Source organism: Erpetoichthys calabaricus, chromosome 9 (genome assembly GCF_900747795.2).
Source record: "Erpetoichthys calabaricus chromosome 9, fErpCal1.3, whole genome shotgun sequence".
Lineage (NCBI taxonomy): Eukaryota > Metazoa > Chordata > Cladistia > Polypteriformes > Polypteridae > Erpetoichthys > Erpetoichthys calabaricus.
In genome coordinates this window covers 177,423,088-177,431,601 of record NC_041402.2, presented here as the reverse complement: position 1 = coordinate 177,431,601, position 8,514 = coordinate 177,423,088, and the positions used below count along the sequence as shown (strand labels likewise).

Genomic DNA, 8,514 nt, shown 5'->3' with positions numbered 1-8,514 from the left:
TCCAGTCAGTTTCTTAATTGGTAGACAAATGCTGCGCATAACGGTTATATAGTCTGTTGCCTTGATTTTACTGACTTGCTTTTTAAGATTCTGAAATCTAAATATTCATTTTCATTCGTAACCAGCTACCAGTCAAAAAAAAACTAATGAGCTGCTCCAGGTCACATGAACATTTGGATAAAGTTCACAGAAATAAAGAAAATAAGCATTATTAAGAATGTTTGATGTGTTTGCTGCTTGATTTGCTGCTATGGTCTAATGCAGGGTCTCAAGCTTAGTCCAGGTGGGTTGCAGTGACATCAAATTTTCACTGCAGCCAAGTTTATAATTAAAAGCCTATTCTTGTTAATATTATGTTATTTAATTACAGTCCATTCAAAAAGTTCACAAACACCTTCACGTTTTTCACATTTTATGTTGCAGCCTGTTTTTCCTCTCATCAAGCAACTCTTAATATCCCAGAATGTCAACACGAAAAGAGAGTGTAGATAGATAGATAGATAGATAGATAGATAGATAGATAGATAGATAGATAGATAGATAGATAGATAGATAGATAGATAGATAGATAGATACTTTTTTAATCCCAAGGGGAAATTCACATACTCAAGCAGCAGCATACTAATAAAAAACAATATTAAATTAAAGAGTGATAACAATGCAGTTATACAAACAGACAATAACTTTGAATAATGTTAACGTTTACCCCCCACCCGGGTGGAATTGAAGAGTCGCATAGTGTGGTGCAGGAACGATCTCCTCAGTCTGTCAGTGGAGCAGGAAAGTGACAGCAGTCTGTTGCTGAAGCTGCTCCTCTGTCTGGAGATGATACTGTTCAGTGGATGCAGTGGGTTCTCCATTATTGACAGGAGAAAATAATTTATTATTTTTTTTATTAAAAATAAAAAGCTGAAATATCCCATTGACACAAGTATTCAGACCCTTTCCTCAGTACGCTGTTGAAACTAGCTATTCCAGTGTTTAGTAATCTTGAGTTTGCTTCACATACCTGGATTTGGAGATTTTCTGCCATTCGTCTCTCTGCAGATCTTCTGAAGCTCTGTCAGGTTGGATGGAGACTGTGACTGGACAGCTGTTTTATAGATCTCTCCAGAGATGTTCGTTTGGGTTCAAGTCAATGCTTTGGCTGGGCCACTCAGGGACATTCATAGAATTGTCCATAGGCCACTCATGTGTTGTCTTTGCTGTGTCCTGTTGGAAGCTAAGCAAGCCTTTGGCTTGTCTGAGATCCTAAGTGTTCTGGAATAGGTTGTCATTACGGATACTGTATATATGTACTTTGCTCGTTTGTGCTTTCCTAGTCTGTCCACACTATTAAGCTGCCACCACCATGCTTCACCATTGGAATGGTATTGCACAAGTGATAAGCAGTGCTTCATTTCCTCCAGACGTGACGCTAATCTTGGTTTCATCAGACCACACAATTTTGTTTCTCACGGTCTAAGAGTCCTTTAGGTATGTTTTTGTAAAGTCCAAGATGGTTTCCATGTATCTTTTCCTGAGGAGAGACCACACTGTCATAAAGCCCAGCGTTAAGTAGTGTTATGCCCAGAGTGTGACTGGAAGCCAAGGACATAGTTAAAAAAAAACTAAAGCAAGGTTCAGTACCAGGAGAACAACTATTGGTAACCTAAGCCAAGAAGACAAAAACCAAGTCAGAAGGAGTGCAGAGAGTTAAATAACGAGACATTTTCAAGAAGGTTTGAATGGTTTTCGAATTGTGTAGTTGGTTAAGGAATCATATCCCGTGTGACCTTTTATCCTGCGAGTCATGTGTGAAGGACGGCCAGCATCCTTACCTGACCAGGACTCCCTTAGGAAGAAAGGACAGGGGGAGACAGCTAATACAGGGATTTATCTCCCCCAGGACGCTAGATGGCAGCAAATCCCGGCTCAGATTTCCACATTGGTGCAAACAGGGCATTCTGGGTATTGTATTGTAACCTTGTCCCATATGGGTGCCAGGGGAAAGCTGCAGTATTGTGAAATCCCTACATCATGGGATTTCCGTGTCGCCTGGAAGTGCTGACAGGCCATATGTGTGAAAGATCGGAAACACTTCTGGGTCAGCTAAAATAAAAGGAGCTGCCTCCCTCACATCAGAGAGACTGAGTCGGGAGAAGGAGGGCAAAGCTTGCATGAGGAATGGAGGTGGCAGTGAGAGACAGAGAGAGGCAAAGACAAAGAGTGTGCTGTATTGTGCTTGCTGTACTTGTGGCTGAAGTGGTGGGAAACCCTTATAAAAGAAGAGTTTTCCCAAAATAAAAGAATAGACTCTTTGCCTTTTAACCTGTGGCTGTGCCTGTTTGTGTTGGGTGTGAGGAGCTTGGAGCACCCCCTGCTGTCCACACATGATTCACAGGTCTCAACCTCAAAGTACATGGGAATCAACAATAGTGCTGTCAGAATGGCAGAGATATAAAAGCCTGAATCAAAATTAAAACTCAAAAGCAAATGAACCCAATGGATATCTTAAGGTATAAAATTAACAGAAGTAAACAATATTCAAAGTAGGAATTCCTTGACAGGTAAAATGCTACAGTGATGCTTGTCCTTCTGGAAGTTTGTCCCATTTCCACATACACTATATTGCCAAAAGTATTGAGACCCCCCTCCATATCATTGAATTCAGGTGTATAAAATCAAGCACCTAGGCATGCAGGCGGCTTCTACAAACATTTGTGAAAGAATGGGTCGCTCTCAGGAGCTCAGTGAATTCAAGCCTGGTACCGTGATAGGATGTCACCTGTGCAAGAAGTCCATTTGTGAAATTTCCTCGCTACTAAATATTCCACGGTCCACTGTTAGTGGTGTTATGACAAAGTGAAAGCAATTGGGAACAACAACAACTCAGCCATGAAGTGGTAGGCCACGTAAAATCACACAGCGGGGACAGCGCATGCTGAGGTGTGCAGAAGTCGCCAACTTTCTGCAGAGTTGATAGCTACAGACCTCCAAAAGCTCAAGAACAGTGCAGCGTAGAGAGAGAGAACTTCATGGGATGGGTTTCCATGGCCGAGTAGCTGTACCCAAGCCTGAAATCAACAAGTGCAATGCAAAGAGTGGGATGCAGTGGTGTAAAGACCACCACGTGCCACTGGACTCTAGAGCATTGCAGACGTGTCCTCTGGAGTGATGAATCACGCAATCCAATGGATGAATCTGGGTGTGGCGGTTGCCAGGAGAACGGTACTTGCCTGACTACATTGTGCCAAATGTAAAGTTTGGTGGAAGGGGGATTATGATGTGGGGTTGTTTTTCTGGGGTTGGCCCCTTGGTTCCAGTCTTAATGCTCCGAACTTTGTGGGAACAGTTTGGGGATGGCCTCTTCCTGTTCCAACATGACTGCGCGTGCACCAGTGCACAAAGCAAGGTCTATAAAGAATTGGAGGAGCGAGGTTGGTGTGGAGGAACTTGAGTTTCCTGCACAGAGCCCTGACCACAACCCGACAGCACACCTTTGGAATGAATTAGAGCGGAGACTGAGAGCGGGTGAGCCAGGCCTTCTCGTCCAACATCAGTGCCTAATCTCACAAATGCTCTCCTGGTCACAAGTCCCCATGAACACACTCCTACACATTGTGGAAAGCCTTCCCAGAAGAGCTGAAGCTGTTAGAGCTGCAAAGGGTGGGCCAACTCCACATTAAAGCCTGAGTATTAAGAATGGGATGTCAGTAAAGTTCATGTGTGCGTAAAGGCAGGCATCCCAATACTTTTGGCAATAGATTGTTGGTTCTCTGGCACTCAGCCAGAGTGACCATTATGTTCTTGATCATCTTTTTTACCATATGGTCCTTCTCCCATGATTGCTCAGTTTGTCCAGCTCTAGGAAGAGTTAGTGTTGTTATAAACTTCTTCCACTTAAGAATGATGGAAGTCACTGTGCTCCTGGGAGCCATTAATGCAACAGGATTCTTTTTTTAGCCTTCCCCAGATCTGTGCCTTGACACAGTTCAGGGATCTGATTAGGATGCTTCCTGGACACCTCCCTGAGGAGATGTTTTGGGCATGTCCAACATGGGAGGAGACCTCAGAGTAGACCCAGGACACACTGGAGAAATTGTATGTCTTGGCTGGCCTGGGAAAACACTTCAGTTGGAGGAGGGATGTCTGGGCATCTTTGCTTAGACTGTTGTTCCTGTGACCCAGACCTGGATAAGCATCAGAAAATGGATGGATAGAGGAGTACTGTAAGAAAGAGAAAGAACAAATACAGCTGGGTAAGCCATGCCCATATACTGTTGAAAACTACAACAGAAAAACAGAGTTTCAAAAAAGACCAACAAAGTAATGTCTTTCCAAATTTAAAGCTGAAGTTACCTAAGATGGCCAAACTTCTGGTCTTAATCGCTTCCAGCAGGAAGGGGCGGTTCAAGGAGGTTGGACACCAGAAGTGACATCAGAGATGGCAGGGCCATCAGTCTTCCTGTCTGCAGAGGGAAAAAGAGTACACAGCAGCAGCTCCTGATTTGGCAGGTAATTACCATCAACTGAGCTCTTGAGCTGTCACCCAGTCACACACGTATAGCAGTATGAAGTTAGATGGAGTGTATTTCAAATTCAGTGGAAGCTTTGCTGGAGCAATTCACTCATTCACTCCATGCATCTATCTTCCAACCTTCAAAAAAACAGGACCTGTTAAAACCCACCAAGGCATTCCTTGTGTCTTCTTTGGGCTCTGCAAGAAATGAATTGTTGTTGTTACTGTAATCTGATTCAATTTAAGTCCAGGATTGTTCAGCTTGATAGAGTGGAGCAGATTCATGTCTTTAGTTCTCAACCGTGTACTAAACCCAAAACTTAAAATCTTTTTACATGACTAAAGTAGTTCTCTTTTCATTGGAGACACTCTGTGTGATTCTTAGCAAGTCACTTTCCCAAGATGCATCTGTTCCATTTCTTGTCGTCAAACACAATACATTTGTGCTCTTCTACTGTAATGGGAAAAGAGTCCAGAATTTGTAACAGAAAGCTATAAAGACAATTGGCAGACAATCTTTTTTGGAACTGCAGTGCCCCACATAGAAAGGTTGTTGTGAAGCAATATGGAAATAATCACAATGTGGAATATGAAAGTTTGGGGTGACCACCCCATATCTCTTTATTATAAAAAAAAAATCTTGGAAGGAGACGAGACATGATTGTCTCAGAGACACTTTCACGTCCCGCAAGAAGAGTCTTCATGCCAAGCGATGTAACCACGCCTGGGATCAGAAGCCCTGAGAAACAAGAGCTTATGCAGAGAGATTTGAAAAAGTCCTGTATGTTTATGTCAGACACATTTCTTGTAGAGAGAAAGAAATGATATTCACTCACGGGCAGTTATACGTTGTGTTTTCACGATGTAATTCCAAACATGGAATCAAAATTCAATGTGATATTGATGAAAAGGTAAAAGCGAAAAGAGATTGAATGATTGAATATATGGACATAGGTGATATGACTGAAGTGTGCCGCGTGAGATGCAGATCACGTGCCAGCAGCAGCAACAATCCAGCAGCTGATCAAGCAAAGAGGAGGTAAAAAAAACTATGTGTTTCCCATTGTATCACCATTTAAAAGGGGGTGTCGAAGGAGCGATTGCATCTTCTTGGGGTGCATTCAGCCTCCCACTTCACAACGCGAGTGGCAGAGAAGCGAAGTGGTTGGCGCATAGTGCGACGGGGGGGGGGGGGGGCTTGGGGTGTATGAGTGAATCGAGCAGGGGGTGAATCCCCTTAGTACTTTTAAAAATAAAAAAGGGAAAACGAAGCAATATAGGGATCTTTACAGAAACGAGTTCAAAACAGAACTGAAGTACATTGAAGAAAATAGCGTATACATGTATATTAGTGTCCTGCGGTGGGTTGGCACCCTGCCCGGGACTGGTTCCTGCCTTGTGCCCTGTGTTGGCTGGGATTGGCTCCAGCAAACCCCCGTGACCCTGTGTTCGGATTCAGCAGGTTGGAAGATGGATGGATGGATGTATATTAGTGTCCTGCGGTGGGTTGGCACCCTGCCCGGGACTGGTTCCTGCCTTGTGCCCTGTGTTGGCTGGGATTGGCTCCAGCAAACCCCCGTGACCCTGTGTTCGGATTCAGCGGGTTGGAAGATGGATGGATGGATGGATGTATATTAGTGATTTGACAGGAAGGAGTGTGTCTCTGGAGTGTGGAGCTGGAAGTGAGGTCAGGACAGTCAGGCGGGATTTCCCTCTGTGGGTCTACAGAGGAGGAAAGAAAGAAGGCATTACTGGACAGCGCCACTCCCCTGGTCCATTATACTTATTTAAGCCCATCAGCTGCCCCCCATGCATGTGTGTGACAGCAGGAATAAGGAAGCTGACTTTGTGTAGTGTGTCCGACAATGAAGGTCATTCTGTGGCATTTTCATTCAGCACTCTTCACAGACAACAGCCTTGGAGTGCTTACATATACTGTACATAGATAGTTAGACAGAACTTTATTTGTCCCCAGGGAGAAATTTGGCTTTTTACAAAAGCTCTTTAAATAAATACATACATAGGTGGATAAATAATTAAAAAGAAAGAAAAGATCTGACTTGGCTGTCACAGTCCCAGTGAGGCATTAGGCAGACAATTGCCATTGGTATGAAGGAGTCCCCCATAGCACTTCTAATGAATAATTATTTGGCTGAAAGTCCTCAGTGTTGGTGTGTCAGAGAGAGGATGTGCAGCATTGTTCATAGTGGAATTCACTTTTGTTTTAATTCTGTCCTTTGCTACGACCTCCAGGAGGTCCAGAGAACATCCTATAACTGAGCCTGCCCTTTTAATTAGCTTGATTCAGAAGGCCTCTCTTGAAGTGATGTCACTTCCCACATTATACGAATGCAGTCTCCGAAGAAAAAAGAGCCTGCTCTGCTCGTTCTTCTATTGTTCCTCTGTGTTCTGAGACCAGTCCAACCTGTCATTAAGGTGGACCACCTCTACATCCATGCCCTGAATAGTGACTTGACATAGATCAGTATAATAACTTAAATGTGAAGTGTAAAACTTTAAAACATCTACATACATTAATGCACATATGACGGTAAACAGAACTGAATTACAATGGTTAGACATTGTGATTAAAGCTCCTTTAACATATTACGTTTAAAAGAAAAACACAAATAAAGCCTGCAGTATTTTTCAATGGATCCATAAGCAGGAAACTTTAAGTACATCCTTACTCAATTAAACATGTGGTAAATCTAACCTTAGGTGACAAACAGCATTGGGATTAATAAAGTATCTATCTATCTATCTATCTATCTATCTATCTATCTATCTATCTATCTATCTATCTATCTATCTATCTATCTATCTATAACAGATTTTACTTTCATTCATCCAAAATACCTTGAGACAAGCAAAAAACGTGCAAATTGCACAAAGACAGGGGGTCGGTTGATATGGGCTGCACAACTTCAAGTATTTATCATAAGAGTATAATTTTCTGCACAAACTATGGTACAGAAATAGCCCAGAAAGGAGGTTTTTGCAGTCTAGAGGGCTAAAAATAGGTGTATCATATGTGGGGATTTTCATATACTGGCAAGTTTTGTGGCGACAGACAAAAAAAAAAAAAAAAAACAGAAGTGATTTTAAGGCATTCATAATTCTCATGAACATAACAGTAACAGAAAAACAAGAAACGGAGAGCAAAATTCTTACTTTTGTCTGTTTTCGAATGCACTTCTCCTTAATTTTCATATAAATTGCGTACGTGAGTACATCTAGTGGAAATTTGGGGAAGTGCGTTCAAGATGGAAATGAGGAAGTACTTTTTTGTCACTGCAACAAACTACTACTGGCAGCTCAAGTGGAAGTAGTGAAAGCTTTTAAAGATATCTCCAAAATATTGTAAAAACTGAGTTATTCACACAAGCTTCAGGAAGCAAATTCTCCTTTTATGTGTCATCAGAGGTGCAAATGATCTCAAAACTGAAACCATCTACCCATTGATCAAACCTGCCTAATTCAATTTAAGGTTGCATTGGACCATAGTGTATCAGAGCAGCACTGAACTTAAGATAAGAACAAACCCTATAAATGATTACAATTTATCAAGGCACACTACCATGCAGCATGATGGACTGGTGCCCAGACCAGGGTTTGGTCCAGCCTTGCACCAGATGATTGCTGGGACAGGCTTCAGCTGCCCTGCAATCCTGCGTAAGATAAGCAGGTTAAGACGATGGATGGGTGGATGGATATATCTGATCTTACAATGGGCACTTATTTGTCACATTAAGAGCCATAGTGGCCATGAGAATTCAGGAGTGGAGAGCATTCTGGTGGTTGCTTTAAAGAGGATGGAAACTGCATGTATGATATGGAAAAAGGAGCCCAATCCATCAAGTGGGAAGACTACAGATTAAAAAAGACATACTCAAACTCAAAACTAGCATGGCCATTAGAGGGCACCTCAGAGCCTGGAACACCAGACACAGCTGAGGTTAAAATAAAGTTATTTTATTGTACTGTATAATAGTACCTTAGCAAGCTTTTAC

General features: G+C 42.4%; 1 protein-coding gene across 1 annotated transcript in view; it reads left to right on the top strand.

Moving 5' to 3' along the window:
- LOC114656856 (40S ribosomal protein S25) overlaps nucleotides 1-8,514 on the top strand; it is a 1,002,297-nt gene that overhangs the window by 117,445 nt on the left and 876,338 nt on the right. The gene's annotated exons all lie outside the window — the stretch shown is intronic.